This window comes from Mesoplodon densirostris, chromosome 7 (assembly GCF_025265405.1).
Source record: "Mesoplodon densirostris isolate mMesDen1 chromosome 7, mMesDen1 primary haplotype, whole genome shotgun sequence".
Classification (NCBI taxonomy): Eukaryota; Metazoa; Chordata; class Mammalia; order Artiodactyla; family Ziphiidae; genus Mesoplodon; species Mesoplodon densirostris.
This window is the reverse complement of record NC_082667.1, coordinates 26,165,679-26,191,764: the sequence shown is the minus strand read 5'-3', so window position 1 is coordinate 26,191,764 and position 26,086 is coordinate 26,165,679. Positions and strand designations below refer to the sequence as shown.

At 43.9% G+C, this 26,086-nt stretch overlaps 1 protein-coding gene across 1 annotated transcript in view; it reads left to right on the top strand.

Annotated features, from left to right (window-relative positions):
* Positions 1-26,086, top strand: part of KIAA1549L (KIAA1549 like) — a 187,218-nt gene that overhangs the window by 132,748 nt on the left and 28,384 nt on the right. The gene's annotated exons all lie outside the window — the stretch shown is intronic.

Genomic DNA, 26,086 nt, shown 5'->3' with positions numbered 1-26,086 from the left:
TGATATTTGTGTTGGTGATGATACCCTTATCTTTTATTTCTCTTTCCTTTTCTATAGAAAACCGTTTGATGGTTTAGTTTTGTAAAATTCCAGATGCTTTGGGCAAATCTTTTTTTCTCCTCCAGATTAAATTATTCAATGTTAAATTTTCTCCCCATACAAATACTTCTTATACTAAACTTGATCATCAATTTGATAATCAGCCTGTGGTTAAAAATAGGGCGTTTGAAATTTCCAATTAATCTCTCCCTACTAACAGTGAGTATTCTTCTTGGATGCTTGTAGTTTGGGGAATTTCTTCTTCTGCTCAGGACTATTCTGCTGAGGTATGATAGGATTCTTAATTTATTTCAGGATTTGTATTAATAGATTTCTCATGAGGTCCTAGACACAGACATTTTTACAGTTTGAGGAAACAGGCCAGAGGTTTCCCTATTAGTCTTGAAAAGAGAACACTGCAGGGTATTTTTTTACCACTTTGCCAGGACTTGCAGTACTCACCTAATACTCTTGGAATGTTGTGTAGAACAGTAGAAGGAGAGGGTCGATTTTTTAAAGGAGGTTGCTCACCTCTCACAAACATGTATAAATATTCCAATTACAGATTACTTTAGGGGAAGCACACTTCATTTCAGTAGATATTTTAAAATATACAATTCTTTGAAAAGTGTGTGTGATCACAAAAACACAAGCAAATATAAGTTTCCTTAAGAGAAGATGATCATCTAGGGAACAATTTTAGGAATTTAGACTGTTGATGCTGAGAATGAAATTCTTTCTTGTATCTCCTCCTGAGCCTTTTAATCCCATGAGAAGTATTTGCTATCATTTCCTGACTGCACACACTAGACCAGGCCCTATTCTAGTCTTTTTGCATGTATAATCTCATTGAATTTGCAGTCACCAGTCAGGTAGGTGCTCTCATTATGTCCGTTGTACAGATGGGAAACCAAGGCTCCAAGCAGTTACATAATAAGTTTACCCGACTCCAGAGCCCGTCCCCTTAACCACCACAATACGACCTGCATGTGCCCTCACAACACCGTACAGCTGTCTTCTCATAACATAATATATGCCCTGTATTTCTGATCTCTATAAGATGTCAGGTCTCACAAAATTCTTGCATGGATAACCCACACAAGCAAAAAATGGACCAGCAGATAAAGCAGAAAGATAAGAGTCTTAGTTTTAAACAACGCATGCATTCGTTTTCTGAATCTTGATTTTCCAAAAGTCCTGAATCACTCCTGGCAAAAGAATCCATTAGCTCAACAGTGAACAGGTCATTCAGTTGGAAACACGTCATGCTTCCTACTGGGTCTGGGGATCTTGAAGCCAGGCCAACATTTCCAAGTCATATCTGCCAAATTAGGAAACACCAGAGGGACCAGATCCTTTTTTTTTTTCCTTTTGAATTTTTGAATTTTATTTTATTTATTTTTTATACAGCAGGTTGTTATTAGTTATCCATTTTATACATATTAGTGTATATATGTCAATCCCAATCTCCCAATTCATCACACCACCACCACCACCCCCTGCCACTTTCCCCCTTTGGTGTCCATACGTTTCTTTTCTACATCTATGTCTCTATTTCTGCCCTACAAACCGGTTCATCTGTACTATTTTTCTAGGTTCCACATATATGTGTTAATATACGATATTTGTTTTTCTCTTTCTGACTTACTTCACTCTGTATGACAGTCTCTAGGTCCATCCACGTCTCTACAAATGACCCAATTTCATTCCTTTTTATGGCTGAGTAATATTCCATTGTATATATGTACCACATCTTCTTTATCCATTCATCTGTCGATGGGCATTTAGGTTGCTTCCGTGACCTGGCTATTGTAAATAGTGCTGCAATGAACATTGGGGTACATGTGTCTTTTTTTGTGTGTGTGGTACGCGGGCCTCTCACTGTTGTGGCCTCTCCCATTGCGGAGCACAGGCTCCGGACGCACAGGCTCAGCAGCCATGGCTCACGGGCCCAGCCGCTCCGCGGCATGTGGGATCTTCCCGGGCCGGGGCATGAACCCGCGTCCCCTGCATCGGCAGGTGGACTCTCAACAACTGCGCCACCAGGGAAGCCCTGTGTGTCTTTTTGAATTATGGTTTTCTCTGGGTATATGCCCAGTAGTGGGATTGCTGGGTCACCTGGTAATTCTACTTTTAGTTTTTTAAGGAACCTCCATACTGTTCTCCATAGTGGCTGTATCAATTTACATTCCCACCAACAGTGCAAGAGGGTTCCCTTTTCTCCACACCTTCTCCAGCATTTGTTGTTTGTAGATTTTCTGATGATGCCCATTCTAACTGGTGTGAGGTGATACCTCATTGTAGTTTTGATTTGCATTTCTCTAATAATTAGTGATGTTGAGCAGCTTTTCATGTGCCTCTTGGCCGTCTGTATGTCTTCTTTGGAGAAATGTCTATGTAGGTCTTCTGCCCATTTTTGGATTGGGTTGTTTGTTTCTTTAATATTGAACTGCGTGAGCTGTTTATATATTTGTAGGTTAATTCTTTGTCCATTGATTCATTTGCAAATGTTTTCTCCCATTCTGAGGTTTATCTTTTCATCTTGTTTGTAGTTTCCTTTGTTGTCCAAAAGCTTTTAAGTTTCATTAGGTCCCATTTGTTTATTTTTGTTTTTATTTCCATTACTGTAGGAGGTGGGTCAAAAAAGATCTTGCTATGGTTTATGTCAAAGAGTGCTCTTCCTATGTTTTCCTCTAAGAGTTTTATAGTGTCTAGTCTTACATTTAGGTCTCTAATCCATTTTGAGTTTATTTTTGTGTATGGTGTTAGGGAGTGTTCTAATTTCATTCTTTTACATGTAGCTGTCCAGTTTTCCCAGCACCACTTATTGAAGAGACTGTCTTTTCTCCATTGTATATCCTTGCCTCCTTTGTCATAGATTAGTTGACCATAGGTGCATGGGTTTATCTCTGGGCTTTCTATCTTGTTCCATTGATCTATATTTCTGTTTTTGTGCCAGTACCATATTGTCTTGATTACTATAGCTTTGTAGTATAGTCTGAAGTCAGGGAGTCTGATTCCTCCAGCTCCGTTTTTTCCCCTCAAGACTGCTTTGGCTATTCAGGGTCTTCTGTGTCTCCATACAAATTTTAAGATGTTTTTGTTCTAGTTCTGTAAAAAATGTCATTGGTAATTTGTTAGGGATTGCATTGAATCTGTAGATTGCTTTGGCAGTATAGTCATTCTCACAATATTGATGCTTCCAATCCAAGAACATGGTATATCTCCCCATCTGTTTGTATCATCTTTAATTTCTTTCATCAGTGTCTTATAGTTTTCTGCATACAGGTCTTTTGTCTCCCTAGGTAGGTTTATTCTTAGGTATTTTATTCTTTTTGTTGCAGTGGTAAATGGGAGTGTTTCCTTAATTTCTCTTTCAGATTTTTCATCATTAGAGTATAGGAATGCAAGAGATTTCTGTGCATTAATTTTGTGCCCTGCAACTTTACCAAATTCATTGATTAGCTCTAGTAGTTTCCTGGTAGCATCTTTAGGATTCTCTTTTTATAGTATCATGTCATCTGCAAACAATGACAGTTTTACTTCTTCTTTTCCAATTTGGATTCCTTTTATTTCTTTTTCTTCTCTGATTGCTGTGTCTAGGACTTCCAAAACCATGTTGAATAATAGTGGCAAGAGTGGACATCTTTGTCTTGTTCCTGATCTTAGAGGAAATGCTTTCAGTTTTTCACCATTGAGAATGATGTTTGCTGTGGGTTTTTCGTATATGGCCTTTATTATGTTGAGGTAGGTTCCCTCTATGCCCACTTTCTGGAGAGTTTTTATCATAAATGGGTGTTGAATTTTGTCAAAAGCTTTTTCTGCATCTATTGAGATGATGATATGGTTTTTATTCTTCAATTTGTTAATGTGGTGTATCACATTGATTGATTTGCATATATTGAAGAATCGTTGCATCCCTGGGATAAACCACAGTTGATCATGGTGTATGATCCTTTTAATGTGTTATTGGATGGTTTGCTAGTACTTTGTTGAGGATTTTTGCATCTATATTCAGCAGTGATATTGGTCTGTAATTTTCTTTTTTTGTAGTATCTTTGTCTGGTTTTGGTATCAGGGTGATGGTGGCCTTATAGAATGAGTTTGGGAGTGTTCCTTCCTCCACAATTTTTTGGAATAGTTTGAGAAGGATGGGTGTTAGCTCTTCTCTAAATGTTTGATAGAATTCACCTGTGAAGCCATCTGGTCCTGGACTTTTGTTTGTTGGAAGATTTTTTTTTTTTTTTTTTTGCAGTACGCGGGCCTCTCACTGTTGTGGCCTCTCCCGTTGCGGAGCACAGGCTCCGGACACACAGGCTCAGCGGCCATGGCTCACAGGCCGAGCTGCTCCACGGCATATGGGATCTTCCCGGATCCCGTGTCCCCTGCATCGGCAGGCAGACTCTCAACCACCTCGCCACCAGGGAAGCCCTTGTTGGAAGATTTTGAATCACAGTTTCAGTTTCATTACTTGTGATTGGGCTGTTCATATTTCCTATTTCTTCCTGGTTCAGTCTTGGAAGGTTATACCTTTCTAAGAATTTGTCCATTTCTTCCAGGTTGTCCATTTTATTGCCATAGAGTTGCTTGTAGTAGTCTCTTAGGATGCTTTGTATTTCTGCGGTGTCTGTTGTAACTTCTCCTTTTTCATTTCTAATTTTATTGATTTGAGTCTTCTCCCTCCTTTTCTTGATGAGTCTGGCTAATGATTTATCAGTTTTGTTTATCTTCTCACAGAACCACCTTTTAGTTTTATTGATCTTTGCTATTGTTTTCTTTGTTACTATTTCATTTATTTCTCCTCTGATCTTATGATTTCTTTCCTTCTACTAACTTTGGGTTTTGTTTGTTCTTCTTTCTCTAGTTCCTTTAAGTGTAAGCTTAGATTGCTTATTTGAGATTTTTCTTGTTTCTTGAGGTAGGCTTGTATTGCTCTAAACTTCCTTCTCAGAACTGCTTTTGCTGCATCCCATAGGTTTTGGATTGTCGTGTTTTCATTGTAATTTTTCTCTAGGTATTTTTTATTTCCTCTTTGATTTCTTTAGTGATCTCTTAGTTATTTGGTAACATATTGTTTAGCCTCCATGTGTTTGTGTTTTTACATTTTTTTTCCCTGTAATTGATTTCTAATCTCATAGCGTCGTGGTCAGAAAAGATGCTTGATATGATTTCAATTTTCTTAAATTTTCTGAGGCTTAATTTGTGAACCAAGATATGATCTATCCTATAGAAGGTTCCGTGTGCACTTGAGAAGAAAGTGTAATCTGCTGTTTTGGGATATAATGTCCTATAAATATCAATTAAATCTATCTGGTCTGTTGTGTCATTTAAAGCTTGTGTTTCCTTATTAATTTTCGTTTGGATGATCTGTCTTGGTGTAAGTGAGGTGTTAACGTCCCCCACTATTATTGTGTTACTGTCGATTTCCTCTTTTATACTGTTAGCAGTTGCCTTATGTATTGAGATGCTCCTATGTTGTGTGCATATTTATTTATAATTGTTATATCTTCTTCTTGGATTGATCCCTTGATCATTATGTAGTGTCCGTCCTTGTCTCTTGTAACATTCTTTATTTTAAAGTCTATTTTATCTGATATGAGTATTGCTACTCCAGCTTTCTTTTGATTTCCATTTGCATGGAATATCTTTTTCCATCCCCTCACTTTCAGTCTGTATGTGTCCCTAGGTCTGAAGTGGGTCTCTTGTAGACAGCATATATATGTGTCTTGTTTTTGTATCCATTCAGTGAGCCTGTGTCTTTTGGTTGGAACATTTAATCCATTCACATTTAAGGTAATTATCGATATGTATGTTCCTATTACCATTTTCTTAATTGTTATGGGTTTGTTTTTGTAGGTTCTTTTCTTCTCTTGTGTTTCCCACTTAGAGAAGTTCCTTTAGCATTTGTTGTAGAGCTGGTTTGGTGGTGCTGAATTCTCTTACCTTTGCTTGTCTGTAAAGCTTTTGATTTCTCTGTCGAATCTGAATGAGATCCTTGCCAGCTAGAGTAATCTTGGTTGTACGTCTTCCCTTTCATCACTTTAAATATACCATGCCACTCCCTTCTGGCTTGTAGAGTTTCTGCTGAGAAATCAGCTGTTAACCTTATGGGAGTTCCCTTGTATATTATTTGCCGTTTTTCCTTTGTTGCTTTCAATAATTTTTCTTTGTTTTTAATTTTTGTCAATTTGATTACTATGTGTCTTGGCGTCTTTCTCCTTGGGTTTATCCTGCCTGGGACTCTCTGCACTTCCTGGACTTGGGTGGACTGGACTTCCTTTCCCATGTTAGGGAAGTTTTCGACTATAATCTCCTCAAATATTTTCTCAGGTCCTTTCTCTCTCTCTTCTCCTTCTGGGACCCCTATAATGCAAATGTTGTTGCATTTAATGTTGTCCCAGAGGTCTCTTAGGCTGTCTTCATTTCCTTTCATTCTTTTTTCTTTATTCTGTTCCGTGGCAGTGAATTCCACCATTCTGTCTTCCAGGTCACTTATCCGTTCTTCTGTGTCAGTTATTCTGCTATTGATTCCTTCTAGTGTATTTTTCATTTGTTATTGTATTGTTCATCTCTGTTTATTTGTTCTTTAATTCTTCTAGTTGTTTGTTCTTTAATTCTTCTAGGTCTTTGATAAACATTTCTTGCATCTTCTTGATCTTTGCCTCCATTCCTTTTCTGAGGTCCTGGATCATCTTCACTATCATTATTCTGAATTCTTCTTCTGGAAGGTTGCCTGTCTCCACTTCATTTAGTTGTTTTTTCTGGGGTTTTATCTTGTTCCTTCATCCGGTACATAGACCTCTGCATTTTCATCTTGTCTATCTTTCTGTGAATGTGGTTTTTGTTCCACAGGCTGCAGGATTGTAGTTCATCTTGCTTCGGCTGTCTTCCCTCTGATAGATGAGGCTATCCGAGAGGTTTGTCGGGACCAGCTCCTTGACATGGTAGAAACAGAAGCACCAGGAGGTTGATTTAAGTGTGAATTTTTCAAAGGTTGCCTGCTTTAGAGTCCCAAAGGAAACACCTGCATGTAAAAACAAATGAATAAATAAACAAATAAGCCAACAAACACACTCTTCATGGGCAAATCTTAGTCCCAGGACTGATGGCAGCCTGGATTGTTTCAGAATTTTTCCACTGAACAGGAAAAGTGAGGGCCTATGGAAGAGAGACTCTTAGCTCCAAGGGGTTTGGGAATCCCTGTGTTTTGCAGCAAGTATTCTCAACCACTTTGCCACCCTAACAGATAAGGAATGCCACACACTCCTGGCATTTACTAGGGCTCACTTGGATAGTAATTTTCAGGAGCAGGCACCCCTTTTAGAAGAAGGCATGATTTTAGAAGGATGTCCAAAATTGATCCGTCCTAACAAGGACACATCATATCTTTAAAGTAACTTTGAAATTAATTCCTCCAAGTGCAGAAAGTGGGTAGAAAAGATAATGTCAGCCTAATATTTCAAAACAAAAATAACTATTTCAAATTATTTTTTAAATGTTATTTTCCAAATGAAAGTCATATAGAAAATAATGAAGCAGTGGGGAAAGGAAAAGAAAATGCCCTAAATGTGACTTCTCAGGCAGAATAAAGACCCAACTGTTTTTTCCTACATCAGCCAAATTGTTAACCCCTGTATGTGGATGATGAATCAGTCTTTGCTTCCAAAAAGCAAGTAATAATCAAATCATTCCCCAGAAATAAAAACGCACTTCCTTAACCTTGATTTGCATTTAGACTTCAAAAACCTATGACAGGAATAGGGTCAGCTATGTGCCTTGGCCACGAGAGCGTCTCTGAAACAATGGTTTGAATCATAATGTTGAAAATGAGTGCCGACCTCCCAGAAGTAGAGAGCTTTACAAGCGTTTCCCTTAGTTTGTCTCCAGCACCTTGTCCGGAATTCCACACCCTGGCAGTGCTCAGACCTTAACAAACATGTGGGCAGTGAGTGAAAATGTTAAGAAGGATGATTGATCCATTGATGCGTCTCAGTAGAGGTGCTGTCAAAGGCTGTGATGTAGCCATCACCAGCACTGTTACAACCTTGGGGGAAATGTTTTGATATGTTAGCGGAAACCAGATGATTTTACAACTGAAGAGTTTGTAAACCTACAAAAAGGGCCGCTACATCAGGCAAGGTTCAGCTGCAGAAAACAGAAAACATCGAGGCTTTTTTTTTTTTTTTTTTTAGCTGTACACGGGCCTCTCACTGTTGTGGCCTCTCCCATTGCGGAGCACAGGCTCCGGACACGCAGGCTCAGCGGCCATGGCTCACAGGCCCAGCCGCTCCGCGGCATGTGGGATCTTCCCAGACCAGGGCACGAACCTGTGTCCCCTGCATCGGCAGGCGGACTCACATCGAGCCATTTTTTTTTTTTTTTTTTTTTGCTGTACGCGGGCCTCTCACTGCTGTGGCCTCTCCCGTTGCGGAGCACAGGCTCCGGACACACAGGCTCCGCGGCCATGGCTCGCGGGCCCAGCCGCTCCGCGGCATGTGGGATCTTCCGGGATAGGGGCACGAACCCGTGTCCCCTGCATCGGCAGGCGGACTCTCAACCACTGCGCCACCAGGGAAGCCCCGAGCCATTTTAAACAGACAAAAAGGGACTGTAAGGAATTAGGTGCTCCCAAAATTATCAGAGGGCTGGAAGAGTGTTGCAGGAAAGACTGAGAACAAAACCACAGGGCTGGCCCTGCAGAGGGGCCACTGCTTGTGCCCCAAGCAATAAGGTGAGGGAAGTGGGCTGCCCTGGAACTGCTGACCAGCAGAAAGATGGGCCCTGCCCCATTCCCTTGGTCCAAACCACACACTCGTGCATTTAATTGACAGAACCTAAGTCTCAATCACAGCCAGTTCCTCCTGGAGGGCCCCCAGTGCATGTTAACTGTTAGCCTTCGAGCTATAGGAAAGTGTGCAAAAAAGAGGTTGCCAAGGCCTAGTCCAACATTCCTACTGTGGCACGGGGTAAAAGCAAGATAGAGAATTACCAGGCAGAGCAATATTTGGGAAGCATTTGGGGCAGCTAGTGGAGGAAAGCATAGCAAAGAGGAAGATGGAAACACCGCTCAGAGCTCAGTACCCACCCAGGCTGCAGGCTGGGCGCAGTGTATTGTGTGTGACGGGCTGTTTATCTTGCTGGCGTCTCTCGGCTGACAATGAAGCCAGTTTCCTTTGTTCCAGGTGAACAGTGGTTACTGGAAGGAGGCCAAGGGATTGGAACAGTTGTTTTGACGGCTTCCATTTTCAGGGAAATGAAATATGATCTGGAAGGCCCCTGACTGCCTGAGATAGCATACAGCACGTCTGGGGCCTTCTCAGTAAACTTGTAAATCCTATTATTAATGGGAGTCTCTCCTGCTCACCTCTCCCCTCCCTCCCCCAGTGTCTTATGGCTCTGACATGATAGTTAGAGACCAAGGCAAAGCACAAGGATGCCCTGGCACTGCGTGATGTGCCCAGTTAAGGGTACAACCAACTTTTGCTTTCATTGGGAAGCAGATGGTTGGATTTGGGGGTTTTGTCCTTTACCAGAAGCAACCCGCCGTTGCCCTCTGAACTAGGTGCCCTGGGTTGGCCCTGACCCCAACACCATCGCCTCCTAAGCATCCCACCTAGAACTGCCTTATAGAGGTCTCCCATCTCAGCCTTTCATTTCTTTCTCCTGCCTCTGCCAGGTAGTTTAAGCTGCTAATAAGCCTGGCTTGATATGTTCTCTCAAGTTAACTTCTAGTACATTTTAACAGGGGCCTTTAATCCCAGGGAAATATCTGATGATGGGAGATCAGGCTCCCTGGTTGAGGCTGAGGCAGAGGCGGAGGTGTTTGGTGGTGAAGTGAGCCCTTTGGTGTAGTCCAGACCTCAGCGGGCTGGTGGCTGCCCACAAAGATGCTTGTTCATCCCACAAAGATGGAGGCCTCTTGGCAGGTGGAGAGCAGGAAGTAGATTCTTGTTTGCAGATTTTGGGGGTGGAGGGCCAGGCTTCAGGACCTCCTAGTGACCCCACTTGGTGCCAGGCCTCCCCTGCTGAACTTCCCCTCCCGTGCCGACAGGATTCCACTGGGCAGGAGACAAACAGCTTCCCTTCCTTAGTGAGCACTCAAGTGCCATCTGCCTGCCTGTTCTCTCTGGTTCCCTGTGCTCTAGACGCTGCCTGTTCCTGCTCTTGGTACCCGCCCACTCACTCTGCCTCTTCTGGGCTCTGAGAGCTCTTAGCCTCTTGACTAGGGCAGCCACTTACTGCAGGCCAGCGTCCCCAGCATGCTCTTGGTGTGCACACCTGTAGGGGAAGGGAAGGAAGCAGGATTGGACAGAGTTAAAGGTCGGGCTATGGTACAGGAACTCCAAGCCCTCAGCTCACCCCACGGGGAGCTCTGTAGCTCACATGGCCCTGAAGAGCTGTCCCGGGTTTTCGAGAAGCGTCTGGGCTCTTATCCTCTAGCACTGGCCAGTCCCTAGGTGTCCTTGGGAGAGGCAGCTCTCTTTAGCCAAGGACAATTCCCAGCGAGAGAGTTGCCACTGCCGGTTCCCACTAAATGCCCAGGGAGAGCGAGGGCGATTCCCTGTTGACACCTGAGGGCTGGCGGCGTGCCCAGCAGCTCGGGCAGGAGCCCTAGAGTCCTGAGCAGCACAGCACCATCCACCCCACGCTAGTGCCTCCCAGCCCTGGTGTTCCTTGGCCCACTGTGGCCCTTGAATTCCTGCAGGAGCCAAAGGCCAGGGGACAAATGAGAACACCCCTTGGTAGTTGCTACTCCTTCATTTCCTCTGCAAACATTTTTCACGTGCAGTGGAACCACTGCATTATATTGCGTTTAACATACGCAAAATCGGTAATATAGACCCTGTAAGACAAAGGAAAGAAATTTAAATATTGCAAAAAAAAATAGCTTTTGTCTGTATTCTGCTCGTATCATGCATTACAGGTGATCTGTTTTTTTTACATATTGTCCTGTAAGATGGTACACAAGGCCATGCATGCTGTACCATATGGACGATTTAAGGACTTCTCAAAGGTTTCACTACATGATTTTTCCCTTCTCTGCTGGCATTGGCATCTAAGCCCCACATGGGACTACCTGTGTGAGGCTCTATGGAGAAGAGAAAGGTAGATTAACTACTGCTTGCCCCGAGGTGCTTTTGCAGACTAGTGGAAGAGACAGGTAGAGACATATGCAGCCGGTTGTGCCAGTGAACTTGGATGGGAACAGGAAGTCCTCCTGAAGGTCTCTTCCTGTCTGTCCCACGGCTGCCAGAGGAAACCTTCTAAAACACATACCCTTGTTTAAAATCCTTCAGTACCTCCTCAGGGCTTGGGCATAAGACTCAAACTCTAAGCTTCCGTTCCGGCTCAGGACCCATCTGCTCGGGCTGGCCTGGGCACGCCCTCTGGCTACTGCTGCTGCTTCTAATCCACCCCTTGGTTCCGGCCCTACAGGCCCTTCCCAGACTTGCCCTGTGATCTCACATCTCCGCATGTGCTTTGCATGTGCTCCTCCCTCTGCTCAGAACATCCCTTCCCTCCAGCTTAGGGCAGGCCAAAGTTTCTCAACTTCAGCACTATTGATATTTGGGGCTGGATCATTCTTTGGATGGAGGGCTGTCCTGTGCATTGTACAACGGTTAGCAGCATCCCTGGCCTCTACCCACCAGCTGCCAGGAGCACCTCCCAGTTGTGAGAGCCAAAAAATGCCTCCAGACATTGCTGAGTGTACCCTGGGGGCAAACGTGTTCCCAGTTGAGAACTGCCTATGCAGGCAATGCTTTCAGACTCGGTTGAACATCATCTCCCTGAGAACCTTTTCCTCGACCTCACGTCTGTGGTCTGACTTAAATGCCGTCCTTCGTGCTCCAGTAGCACCTGGGACTCACCCCAATCAAAGCCCTTACTCCCCATTCTCCCTCTGTGGGTTTATATATATTATTGCCCCCGCTGCCCTCCTCAAGGACAGGAATCATGCCTTATTCATCCTGGGAGCCTCAGCACTCAGAATAAGAACCAATGCATATTAGATGCCGTGTCTCTATTTTTTGAGCAAATGAACAAGCAAGTGTCAACCAGAAGTGACTCCGGAGCTGAGACTTGAAAATAATGGTGCAGATTTAGCTCTGAGCCAGATAAACCGTTGATTTGACTGGCTTATCAACACTGTAGACAAATGCATGTTACTGTTTGAAGTTCAGTCTAAATGGTGGTTATCAGTTAGGATGCTTTGGCTAAAATAACAGAAAACTGAACCCAACTCAGACTGTCTCTACTCATTAAGGGCATGTATTGGGTACAGTAAATCTGGGCCTGGTCTGATTGATGCTCCCGTTCCTTTTCTCTGCATTATGCAGTGCTGTTCCCCTCATGCTTTGGGCTCATCTACAGGTTGATTCTCTCCTGTAGGAAATGGCTGCAGCAGCCTCAGGCCTCGTGTCTACATACTGCGTTGGCCAACGCAAGAGAGAATATCTCTTTTCCCAGCCATGAAACGAAGCTTATGGGTTTTACTCTAACTGAGCCACCGTAGGTCAAGTGCCCACCCCACCCCTGTATCAATGCAGCGTGGGGAGGAGGGGGCTTATACTGATTGATTTAACCCAGTCAGACCTCAGCAGCAGAGCTGGGACAGGCTTATTAGTCCCTGCCAGCCGCCCCCCCCCCCCGCCAGAGCTCCTGTCTGAGACCCAGGGAGAGGAGTGGATGGATGCTGAGGCCATTACAGTACCTGCGACTTGAGGAACATCAGTCTTTGGGCCTTTTAAGGGGCAAAACCAGCGCAGTCCTCCATGTCACTTGTCCCTCCAGTCTCAGTTGTGGGACAAACACCTCTTTGGTTGACCGTCCATAAAAGGAAGGATCGGCATGGCGATAAGCCCATGACCATTTCTCCCTGTGGGCTTGGGGAGGTTGTGTTTTGGAGACGGAGTGACCAAGAGGGATTCTGTGGGTCTGTCTGGCTTTTTCAAGAGGTGGGAGGAGGAAGAGCAGATTTGAGTTGGTGACGGGGAGGACCTGTTTGGCTGCGGATTCGCGTCGGCTCTCGAAATTGAGCCCGAGTCCCCTTGCTGCCTGCAGGGCCAACTCAGCTAAGAAGCTGAGAAGAAGCAGGTGATGACTCGTCTCAAGAGCAAAAAGCAAAATAGCTTCCCACGAGAGAAAGCCATTCTTGTGTGTTTACTTTCAGGTTGATTTTTTATTTTATTTTTAATTTTTTAACTTTTTATTTTTTGTGTGGTACACGGACCTCTCACTGTTGTGGCCTCTCCCGCTGCGGAGCACAGGCTCTGGACGCGCAGGCCCAGTGGCCATGGCTCACGGGCCCAGCCGCTCTGTGGCATGTGGGATCTTCCCAGACCGGGGCACAAACCCGTGTCCCCTGCATCGGCAGGTGGACTCTCAACCACTGCGCCACCAGGGAAGCCTTCAGGTTGATTTTTTAAAAGGTATTAGTCATTAGTTGACTCTGGCTCATGTATTGTTCTCAACATGCACAATCAGTACTGTGTAATGGTTATGCTCATGGCCTCTGGAGCTAAGCTGGGTTCACAGTCCAGCTTGGCTAGACACTGGCAGTGTGAAGCTGGGCTAGTTATTTCACCTACCTGCTTTAGTTTCTCCACCTGGAAAATGGGCATGCAGGTCGAACCTGCCTTATAGGGTTGTTGTGAGGATTAAATGAATTAATGCAGGTAAAGCACCTAGAAGATGCACAGTGAACATTAGCTGTTGTACCTGTGTCTAACAGATTCCATGAGGGAGAGAGGGATACTCTTTTTTCTGTTTCTTTTCCACTCTAGCACTTTAGACATCGCAGGACTGCTGTGAATTGTCTCACCCACTGTGATATTGTGATTTATAATAAGAAATACATTATTTGGTCTTAGTCCTTGTTGCTGGCCTGGAGCTCCAAAACCCCTTGGGATTTCCTGAGTGATGGAAGCATTAAATGTCCTTTATGTTAATGAGGTGACCTAGAAAGCACCTAAGGATGGGGGCTGGTTGCTGGTGGAGCCCACCATGTGATTAAGGGTTGGAACTTTCAGTCCCACTCCCACCCCCTGACCTCCAGGAAGGGAAGAGGGGCTAGAGATCGAGTTCAGTTTCCAGTGATTAGTCAATCGTGCCTATGTAATGAAGCCTCCATTAAAAACCTAAAAGGACTGGGTTCGGAGAGCTTCCAGGTTGGTGAACACTTGGAGACTGGGGAGAGTGGCACCCTCAGAGAGCGTGGAAACTCCTTGCCCTTCCCCATAACTTGCCCTATGCCTCCCTTCCATCTGGCTGTTCCTGATTTATATCTTTTAATAATAACCCAGAAATCTAGTACATAAAATGTTTCTCTGAGTTCTCTGAGCCATTACAGCTGAACCTGAGGAGGGAGTCGTTGGAACCTCCCATCTATAGCTGATTGGTCAGAAACACAGGTGACAACCTGGACTTGCGACTGGCATGTGAAGCGGTTGGTGGGGTGGGGTGGGGGGCAGTCTGGTGGAGCTGAGCTCTTAACCTGTGGAATCTGATGCTTTCTCCAGGTAGAATCAGAATTGAGTTGAACTGTAGGATGCCTAGCTCATGTCGAGGAACTGGATGTGTGGGGAAAAACTCACACATGGTGATCAGAATTGTACACACTAAAGAGAGGATTGTATTCCTCAAAGAGTGCCTTTCTCCAGCACGATGGGGCTGGAGAAGGGCTTTGTAAAGGGTGCCTGAGACCTTCCCCCCGTTGCCCCGACACAGGCCAGACCTCCAAAGGTGACCTCTAAGAGCACACTTTGCCAAACCCGGGGTTGCCAGTGGTTATAACTTGGTAAATGCGACTTGCTCAGTAATTGAATTTCCCCTGCTCTGTGGAGGGCAGCAGGTCATGGGGAGAAAGACAAGAGGATGGAGCCGGTTCCTGAGACTCCTGCTTCAGGATGAAGATGTTTTGCTTTGGGAGCAGTGAGTAAAGCTGAGACTTGTCCATTTGCTGAGGACATTGGACACCTTCTTTTACCCTTTATTGTCCATTCCCATAATTTCAGTGTCATTATGGGTCACTCTTTGGAAGATGAGAAAGAAAAAGAATGTCGCTCTTCTTTAGAAATCTATGAGAGACCCTGTAAGGTTTTTTCTACTCACCTGAAACAGCAATATCATGCTGTTTTCATGTCCCTGTAGCTTGGAAGTGATTGTGGGTCAGCCTTTGGAAGGCAATCAGAGTGAAACTTGAAATTTTGCTGAGATTTTTAACAAATTCTTTTCGTACAACCTGTTGCAAAAGAGAAATCATTAACCATTATTTTGAACCCCCCTACCTGTTCTGAGGGATACCAATCTCCCTCTATTGTCAGAGAAGGTTTTGAGATGTAGGCTCAGGAGGAAGCTGACCCTGTGTCGTGATAGCTCTTCTCCTCACAGGGGAAGTGAAAACCTCCTGACCTTTGGTTTCCACAGGTGGCTTTGTAAATGTCTCTGCTTACTCAGTGACAAGCAGCACTTGCCATGGGGTTGTAACAGCCAGAGCAGACATTGAACGGAGAGAAGCAGTAGTTTTGTGTTGCCCAAGGGACCCTGTTGGTGGAGAGAAAGATGGTCATGGAGCCAGATCAGTTCATCATGGCCATATGGCCCAGAGATGTATCTTGCTGAAACCCACACTTGCTCTTGGGGCTCTTGCTGTGAAGATGCAGAATTTGCTCAGAATCTGTTCTCCATGTTAGATAGAGCTGTGATTGGCACTGAGTTGACAATCAGAGCTCTGGGGCAAATTTTAGAGAGAACCTTCAAATTTTTGTGCTTCAGAAATGAAGTGCCTGGGTGGGGCAAAGTGCTGTTGCACACGCTTGTGTGTCCTAGAAAGTATGACCTTGTAAGACATCTGTCCACTTCGGGGCTCATAACTCAAGAAATTCTAGAATAAATGGCTTCCAGAGTCCTTCATCCTTCCTCTTCAATTGCATTCTAGATAAGACTGCCTAATTCATTTTAGACATTTGGAATTGTCTTTTACTGTTAAAGACTTTTGAGCAGAAATTCTCCAGGCTTCTTTTAGGATTAATTTCCATCCATTCATTCATTCATTCAATAAGCATTTATTAAAGTTCTACTATTTGCCATTCTGGGATGCAACAGGACACATGACAAAGTCCCTGCCCTCCTGACACTTATATTCCAGCAAGGGGAACAGATAACAAACATGTAAGCCCATAGATATACAGCACAATGTTAGAAACGCTATGGAGGGACATAAACAGGGCAAGGCGATGGAATATTGAATATAGACTATAGAAGAACGTAGAAAATATAGAATATCAGGAGGTGCTCTTCATAGGTTGACCAAAGTAGGGCTCTCTGGGGAAGTGACTTTTGAGCAGGGACCTGAAGTGAGGAAGCCAGCCAGGCTGACCCCCAGGGGAAGAGCATTCTGGGCAGAAGGTATAGCAAGTTGAAGGGCCCAGAGGAAGATGCATGCTTGAGGAGCTCAGAGAACATCAAGGAGACCATGTAGCAAGATGCCCTTTCTTGGTAAAGGGTCTCAGCTCTGACTCCTTCCCTATATCCCCACATGTCACTATCTGCAAGTCCTATCAGCCCTCTTCCAAAATGCATCTTGAACTCAGCTGCATCGTCTTTGTCCATGACCACCCTAATCCAAGCCCCTGCCATATCTCTTCTTGCCTGGATTATTGCAAGAGCCTTCTAACTGACCTCCCATAAATTCCAATCACATTTCAACCCTGCTTAAATTTCTTCAACACTTTCCCATTGCCCTTTGAAGACAGTCCAGCCTTCTTACCATGGCCTTCAAGACCCTACAGGATCTGGCCCCTGCCTGCCTCTCCAGCCACATCTCCTGGCACTTGGAGCTTCAGCCACATGGTCCATGTATTTATTAGTCAGCTCAGACTGCCATCACAAAGTACCACAGACCTGATGACTTAAAACAACTGACATTTATCTTCTCACAGTTCTGGAGGCTGGAGGCCTGAGATCAAGGTGTTGGCAGGGTGACTTCCTTCTGAGGGCTGTAAGGGAAGGATCTGTTCCAGGTCTGTCTCCTTGGCTTCTAGCTGGTTGTCTTCTCCCTGTCTTCACATTGCCTTCCCTCTTTACATGTCTGTGTCCAAATTTCCTCTTCCTATAAGGATGCCAGTCGTATTGAATTAGGGCCCACTCTAATGACCTCATTTTAACTTATCTCTGTAAAGACCCTATCACCAAATACAGTCATGGTTAGGACTTCAACATAGGAATTCGTGGGATCAGGGTAAGGGTGGGGACACAATTCAGCCCATAACAGTTACTTTTCTCTTCCTCAAATACTGTAAGCTTTTTCCCATCTCACGACTTTTCATAAGCTTTCCTATGATCTTCACATGGCCACCCCATTTTCCTTCAGGTCTCCATAAATGTCACCTCTTCAGAGAGGCCTTCCCAGCATCCCCATCAAACCAGCTATGATGCCAACCCATGTTGTTTGTTTCATTAAGCCAAATTTATATATGATAACGTGTACGGGTCTTTAGTGTACAATTGGATGGGCTTTGACAAATGTGTATACCCTTGTAACCACCAGTGCAATCAAAATGTAGAACACTTTCATCACCTCCGAAGAGTTGCCTCATTTCTCCTTTCAGCCAGTCTTTACCACCACGACCTCAAATAGCAACCACTTTTCTGATATCTACTATTATAGTTTTACCTGTTCTTGAACTTCATCTGAATGGAATTATTCAGTATGTACTCTTTTGCGTCTGACTTCTCTTGCTCAAAATTTACCAATGTTTTTGCATGTATCAGTAGTTCATTTTTTTGTTACTGAGTACTATTCCATTGTATGAATATACCACTATTTATCCATCATCCTGTTGTTGGACATTTGGGTTGTTTCCAGTTTGGAGCTACTAGAAAAAAACTGCTGTAAACATTTTCACATATATGTTTTGTGAACATATGTACTGTAGTCTAAATGTGTGTGTCCCCCTAAAATTCAAGCTTTGAAATTCTGACCCCCATATGTTGGTATTAGGAGGTGGGGCCTTGGGGAGGCGAGCAGGTCGTGAGTGTGGAATCCGTGAATGGAATTAGCGCCCTTATAAAAGAGATTCCCCCAAAGCAACCTCGCCCCTTCCTCTATGTGAGGATACAGTGAGGAGTGTGCATCCTGGAAGAGGGCCCTCACCCAGCCACGCTGGGACCCTTGGACTTCCAACCTCCAGGACTGTGAGAAATCAATTTCTGTTGTTTATAACCCACCCTGTTTGTGTTATTTTATTCTAGCCGCCAGAGCAGACTAAGACAAGATGTTTTTATTTATCTTGGATAAAGATGTAGGAGTGGAATTTCTGGGTCCCAATATAGGTGTATGTTTAACTTTTTAAGAAACTGCAAACAGGTTTACAAACTATTTCTGCTGTTTACCTTCCCATCAGCATCGTGACAGTTCTAATCCTACTCCTCAATCTCACCAACATTTGTGATTAATCTTTTTAATTTTAGCCATTCCAGTGAATGTGAAGTGATGTAATTTCCCTAATTACTCATGACGTTGAGCCCTTCTTCATACATTTATTGAACATTTATGTACCTTACTTAATGAGGTGTCTATTCAAGCCTTTTGCCCAATTTTTAAATGACGTTGTCATTTTGTTATTTATTTGTAGGAATTCCTTATGTTTTGGATACAAATCCTAATATTTCTCCTGGTTGGTGGCTTGTCTTTTCATTGTCTGATAAAAAAAAAAAAAAGCTGGTTTTTAATTTTGATGAAGTCTTAGGGCTATAGAATGTGTTCTAGGACCGGGCAACATGATGGAATATTTTCCAGAAAGAAGATAATTAGGGTTCCTAGCAGGGCTATAATTTCCTTCAAGTTTTTTCCCATGGTGTGTCAAAGAGAAGCTGAAGGCACATGAATACTTAGCCACTTTGTGGGCATTCCTAGGTGTGCGAGACAGGTGTGCTCTTTTAAACAACGTTGAAAGGATCGCAGATGTTTACTCCGTCCGGTGGGCACCCTAAAGCTCAAGCCCAGAGGCCCGTGTGTTCAGGTATGGAGAAGAAATGACCTTAATTTCTTCTAAATTCCTGTGGCCTTTGTTGCTGAGGATACTTAGATTACCAGCTCAGGTCTTTGGTCTCCTTACTCAATAGAAATTGATAAGAGGCCAGACTAGGAATTCAAGCAAGGCTTTCTTGGGACTGTGCTACAGCAGGAGGGTGTGAGAACAAGAAACACGTGCCCTTGCTCACGCCCTGATGTGGGGGGCATGAGCTGGTTCCTTAAGTGGGGTGAGGGTGAGGGTGGATCCAATCGGTCGGGCAGGAGGCGTAGCTTAGGTTGGCCTGCCCACCCCGTTGGTGGTCCCGTGTTCAGGGATCATCCGCAGGACCCTGCTTTTGCTCCTGGCACCTCAGAAATGGTTTGTGTCCTTTTTGTATCTTATTGTTCATCATTTGCCCCAACTTCACATGTGTGCAGTTATTTTTAGTCCCTTATAATTTCTTTGTATTCTATTGCTGGAGATGTTTGTCCAGGTGCAAGCACTGCAGCAAAGATTCCCAGGTCTCAGCCTAGCTCACTTAACACCATAAATATCCAAAATCTTAAATATGGGCGTTTCCTCTAACCCAGTAATTCTACTTCTAGGAATTTAACCTAAGGCTAAATTTATGGTTATATGTGAAATTTTAATCACAATATACATATTTCAGCTTTGTTTCTATGGTAGAATATTGGGAAACCACCTAAAATAGTGGATAGTTAAAAATAGGTTGTAGGGACTTCCCTGGTGGCGCAGTGGTTAAGAATCCACCTGCCAGTGCAGGGGACAAGGGTTCGAGCCCTAGTCCGGGAAGATCCCACATGCCGCGGAGCAACTAAGCCCGTGCGCCACAACTCCTGAGCCCATGTGCCACAACTGCTGAAGACTGCACGCCTAGAGCCCATGCTCTGCAACAAGAGAAGCCACCACAATGAGAAGCCTGCGCACTGCAATGAAGAGTAGCCCCCGCTCGCCGCAGCTAGAGAAAGCCCGTGCACAGCAACGAAGACCCAAGGTAGCCAAAAATAAATAAATTAAAATAAATAAATATTTAAAAAGTAGGTTGAAAACTCGATATAGCAGTATGCTATGAACTCTTTTAAGGTTATTTCCTATAAATACATATTTTTATTGACATATTTATTTGTAATATTGTATAAAAGATTTCCAAATATTATATATAATTCTATTATATATATATGTAAATCCACATATATTCATATATATAGGAGGATTTTTATATAATGGGACATTCAACTTATATATATTTATAAAATATATATGTGTGTGATTATTCTGTTTATAAAATCATGACCCAGATGGCTCTGAGAAAGTATCTAAACTCAAAAGAATTATGTTGACAAAAGTAGATTTTAAATACTTCTACTTCTTTACTCATATTTTCATATATTGATACAAGAAATGCCCATAATACATTTTCAACTTCCTTAATTCCTTTCCCAGTCACATGCTTTATTGCTGCTTTTGCATCTGTCTCCAAAATCCCACTAAAAAAATCCTGCAGCCCACTCCCCTTCTGCCTCATTGCCCTCCCCCACTTCCTGTTCTCCATCACAAAAGCCAGAGAATCTTGTGGCAAGTGGTGAACTCTCCTTGGAAGAGGAAGAGGGAGAAACTGACGTGGGCCAAGTCAGCATTCTTTGTAGCTGCCTGGGGTGGGGTGATGGGTGAGGTGGGGGAGTAGAGAGGAGAGTGTCGGTAATGTGCCACCATTCATAATCTTCAGCTTATCTCATATGCATAGAAAACATCTGGAAGGGCATGCACAAAGGTCAAAATGTTAACATTAGTTATCCCTGGTGGTAGGATTAGAGTGGATTTTAATTTTCTTCCTTTTGCTTATCTGTGTTTTCTAATTTTCTACCAGGAGCAGACATTCCCTGATTAACTTTTTAGAATTTTTATTGAAGTATATCTTGATCAATTTATAAAAATCATTAAAAAAAAAAGTTCCCCAGTGCTTCTCTGGAGTATGAGGTTGGAGAGGCTAGTATGATAAACTCCAAGTTAAGGAGGTTTAAAAATATATTCTCTGTCCCAGATACGCCACTGACATTTGTACCCAAGCCAGCCATCAGTCAACACTGGGAGATGTGTCTTTGTGCCTGTCTCCCTCTTTTTGTCAAATAAAAGCAAAAGGTATTTTCAAAATTGTACAAGTTAGGAAGAAGGACTTGGAGCAGGTTAGGCCAGTTGACACATATGCCTTAACTGGAAAATGGGTACAGCCATACGGCCCTCAGGGATTGGTGAGGGACCACAAGTGGAAAACCCAGCACAGGGCTAGCATATCACAGGTCCTCAAGTAACTTTGAGCACCTGCTCTGTTCCGCTCTTTTGCTTAACAGGCAATTACTGGTTTCAGCTTTGGGCTAAGCTCTGAATTGGAGCTGTGGATATAACAAAAAGACACTGACCCAGCCTTAAAGGAACCCCCAGCCTGTGGGGAGGAGGAGGTAATATGGGAGTGTCTGCCAGACCCTCTTCTAAGCACTTGATATTTGCTTATAGTAATCAGTAAGGTAGATTTTCTCAATTATTATTTTATAGTCTGTCCTTCTGGTCACAGATATCTGTTTGTCCCTCTGCCAGAGCCAATATCTGTGGTACGGTAATGGACCTATTTACATACGTGGTGAGTAAGAGCTTGGGTGCTGGGAATCAGGCTCTCTGGGTTCAAAATGCAGCTCCATCAATTATGGGCAACATAGTTGATCTTTCAATGCCTCAATGTCTTCATCTGTAAAATAAGGATAGGCATAGTTGTTGCCTCATAGATTACTGTAAGGAAAAAATGGATCTATATAAAGCACTTATAACAGTGTCTAGCACATAAGCTATTAGTAAATGTTAGCTGCTGTTACTACTGTTGTTGTTGTTATTTGTCTCCTTCTATAGACTGGGAGCTCTTTGAGGGCTGGGACACTATCATATTTATTGTTGTATCTGCAGATCCCAACCCAGGGCCAAGCATGGGGTTGAAATCGATGATTATCTGTTAAGTAAAAGAACAAACTTATCACTACTCATATATTGATATTCTGAGGTAGGGAAGGAGGTGATACAGAGGGTGGGGAGGGATTCCCCTTATGAGCGGACATCAGATTCCCCCCAGGCACAACGATTGTAGGAGGAATCTGGGCTCTCTTAGAGCAGATAGCATCCAAGAAATCAATGTCATTCACAGTAAATGTGAGAACCAGAAGGGACTTCCCCAGACCATGGTTAACACTCCCATTTTTCAGGTGAGGAGACTGAGGCGTAGGGAATTCACGTGGCTCGCCTGTGGCTCTGCAGTGTTGGGGGAAATCTGTTAGGGAATGAGGGCTCTTTATCTTAACCTCAAGTTCTTTCTACTCCATGGGCAATTGACAGAATTTTTTATTTTGGTTCAATTTCACAAAGCTTTCTTGAATGCCAAGTGTCTTGTGCTAAGTTCATGAGTGACAAGTGAAATGGGCTCAGAGAGCATCCAGACTTGCTCAAGATTAAATAAGCAAATCAAGTGTGAAGAGGGGAAATCCCAGGATATAATGAGAGCTCATGTTTTTTCCATCTATAGATATCAGGAGGCTAAAAAAGCAAGTGAGAAGAGTGGGAAGAGAGGAATTCTTTAGCACCAACCTGTTGAGATCATACTTGGGTTATGACTCTGGCCCTCCAGTTAAAGGGAGCCCCCTGCACACGCAAAATGAAAACTCGGGGCAGGGGGGAAGCGCAGGTTGATTTGCGTTGGGGTGTTACGGGGTAGATGCAATGGGATTCTGGAGAATGTCTCCACCTCCCCAGCCAAGATAGTATCTTCCCTGAGCCTTACTCAGAGAACCCCTCCCTGAACTCAGTACAGCCCCACCCCAGGGCTCCTGGGAGAATGGGTGAGTAGGAAGTTGTTGCTAAGAAATATATTTGTGCCCTGCTGAAGTCACAACTATAAATTCACATGATAATCGATCCACCAGTATGACTGGAAATGCATAGCCCAGCTCAGGTGTGGGAAATATCACAGCCGTCCTCAGCACCATTAATCTTCCACCTGGGAGAGGTTTAGCACTAAGCATCCATTATTCATCCGGGAGACTGGGGATGCGAGGAGGAAGGGCCGTGTGTGGGTAGCAACCAGCATTGCCAGGGAACTGTGAGAGGTAACGGGGTGCGGCAAGATGTGCAGGGGACAGGAGCTGGGAGAGCAAGGCTCTGCCATTGCCACCTCTGGTGGACATTGGGTAAGTCACTTAACCGCTCTGGCCTTGAGTTTCTCATCCGTAAAATGGGGCTTGAATTAAATGGTCTCCTAAAGTCCCTTCCGGCTCTGAAATTCCATTCAGAATGTTCTAAGCGTTGTAAGAAATTTTTTTTCAGAAATTGCATTCACTACCCTAGAAGGTATCACTGGGAGCACGTTTCCTGGAGAGCGATTTCAAGCCTTTCCCTAAAGAACCCCGATGCATAAGGGCCCCGGGGCGTCCCCAGCCCAGGGTCTGGGGGCATACATCCAGGCATGAAATGTCTTTGAGTTCTTGTTTATTATTATGAAGGTAATTTTGCACTCCATAATCTGTTCTTGCATGCGTTAATATAAAAATAGTATTCTGAATTACTGTTGATGTACGTTGATAAATCTAGACTTGCAGGTCCACAGAGAATCTTGTCTTTTGATCTTGAACTATAGCCAAGCCCTAATTCTGTGTGATAAGATTACAGGAAATGTTTAATTTCTTTTTCATGCTTTCTGTATTTTTTATTTCTTCTCTAGTGCATGTGTATTAATACCAAAGAAAAGTACATAAATGTTTAAAACATGAAAAATAATGTAGTTCTGACCTTCCACATCTAGATTTTTTTTTTTTTTTTTTTGCGGTACGCGGGCCTCTCACTGTTGTGGCCTCTCCCGTTGCGGAGCACAGGCTCTGGACACGCAGGCTCAGCGGCCATGGCTCACGGGCCTAGCCGCTCCACGGCATGTGGGATCTTCCCAGACCGGGGCACAAACCCGTGTCCCCTGCATCGGCAGGCAGACTCTCAACCACTGCGCCACCAGGGAAGCCCCACATCTAGATTTTAAGGAGGGAAGGGGTCCCTTTAATGAATGGGTTCCCTGATGACATTTTCTTGCTGTGCTCATTCCTATATGTTCGAGTGCTTTATCCGTGAGAAATAACGTGTGGTTGAATGAATAAAAGTAATAATAATGACAATTATGATAACGACAAAAGCTACTATTACTGTGTTTTTACCATGTGCTGCTGTTCTAAACTACCTCTATCATCTTGTTCAGTCCTTATAAAACCTTTTGAGGCAGGTCTGATTATTATCCTCATTTTACAGATGAGGAAACTGAAACATCATAAAGTTAAGTAACTCTCCTGGTTGGAACATCTTTTCTGCCCTTTTACCTCTTGGATCGTCTTTTAGAGCTGGTCATTGCAGAAGCATCCGCCCTGCACGGTAGCAGCTTGACTGTGTTACCCTAACAGTTCCTCATCTCTTGGCTTTGCCTGAGGCTTCTCTGCACTATTCTGTGGGACACCTGTGGGACCCCATTCTGCCCACCTGGCTCCTGCACAGATCTCAGAGCGCAAGGACAGTCTCTGGAGGGTCATTGACTCATTCCTCGTTGGTCCCCAGAGGGATTAAGCCTCTGTGGCCCACAGCAATCATTAACTCAGTACCGCACCCTTGACTGGCTTTTCTTCCTTCCCCAGTTTACTCATTCTAGGCCCCCATTCCCCAGGAATTCTTTTCCAAAATGAATTATCTGTATATAAATGTACGTCTCAGGTTCTGCTTTTTGGGGCAACCTAAGCTAAGACATTGCTCTAAGTCGCACAGCAGTTAAGCTGTGAAACCCAGGTAGGAAAATATTCACTCTATGTAAAATAATTATAAGCACCCAGAGCCAGGATATAAATACATCAATCTTTTTAAAGGGGCATGTGTGCACGGAAGAGGAGTGTACACACAAAATCAGATAGGTTTAGGAATGGAATAACTACGACAAATGTAAATGGACTTTTTTGATTTTTTTCCCTCTTGCTTATCTGTATTGTCTAACTTTCCTAAAGTGACAGCGTTTTCTTGTGTCATGGGTGGAGAGCAGGGTGGCAAACTGATCTATGCCAGTTTATTCACACAGAACCCTCAGGTTCTTTTAGCAGATAGCGGTAGCCATGGACATACTTGAAGTGGACGTGGGTTAACTAGCCTCTGCAACCTCACTATCACGTTATCACAAAAACAAGTCTCAGACCAAAATCTGCCACACATGCAGACTTATTAAATAAGCATTCATTAGCAGGCAAACATAAGACGGTCCAGGCAGCCTGCTCTGGAAGCTGATCAAGTCCTAGCTCTCTGCCCATCTGAGTACTGCAACTGCTCCCCGAATGGAAAGTTCACTGGAAGAAGGCAGATGAACATTCTAGAGCAGTGGGTCTCAAACTTGAGCAGGCATCAGAATCTCCTGGAGGGCTTGTTAAGGCACCGATTGCTGGGCCCTGACCCCAGAGCTCCTGACTCAGGGGGCACTACGCTTTGAGGTCTGGCTTTGTTATTCTCTCTGATGACTGGCATCAGGCAACCAGCAATTCCCTCAATGGCTGGGGCACAGGACCATTTAGGGGGTTAGTCTATGGTCTAGAACACCAGCCCCTGGGGTGTAGACTACAAGATGCTCTAGATTCTTTTACCTAAAAGGCCTAAGGGTGGAGAATGTCTCTGAAAGGTTTTAGAGGATACCACTAATGTCATCAATGAAAAGCCATTTCTCATCCTCATTATGCGAATTAGCAAAGCCTGATGCATTCCTTAAGGTCCAGAAAACTGAAGTTCACAGAGATAGTTGTGTGGGTTCACATAGATAGTGTGGCCTCACTGATAGAATGCTAGCTGACTACCCCTGTAGTGTGAATGCTGGGAGAGGGCGCCTAGGGTCTAATATAAATTAGCACAAATGCCTAATGACACGCGCCTAAACAGAACATTTTAGAGTAAATTACAGACATCATTAATGG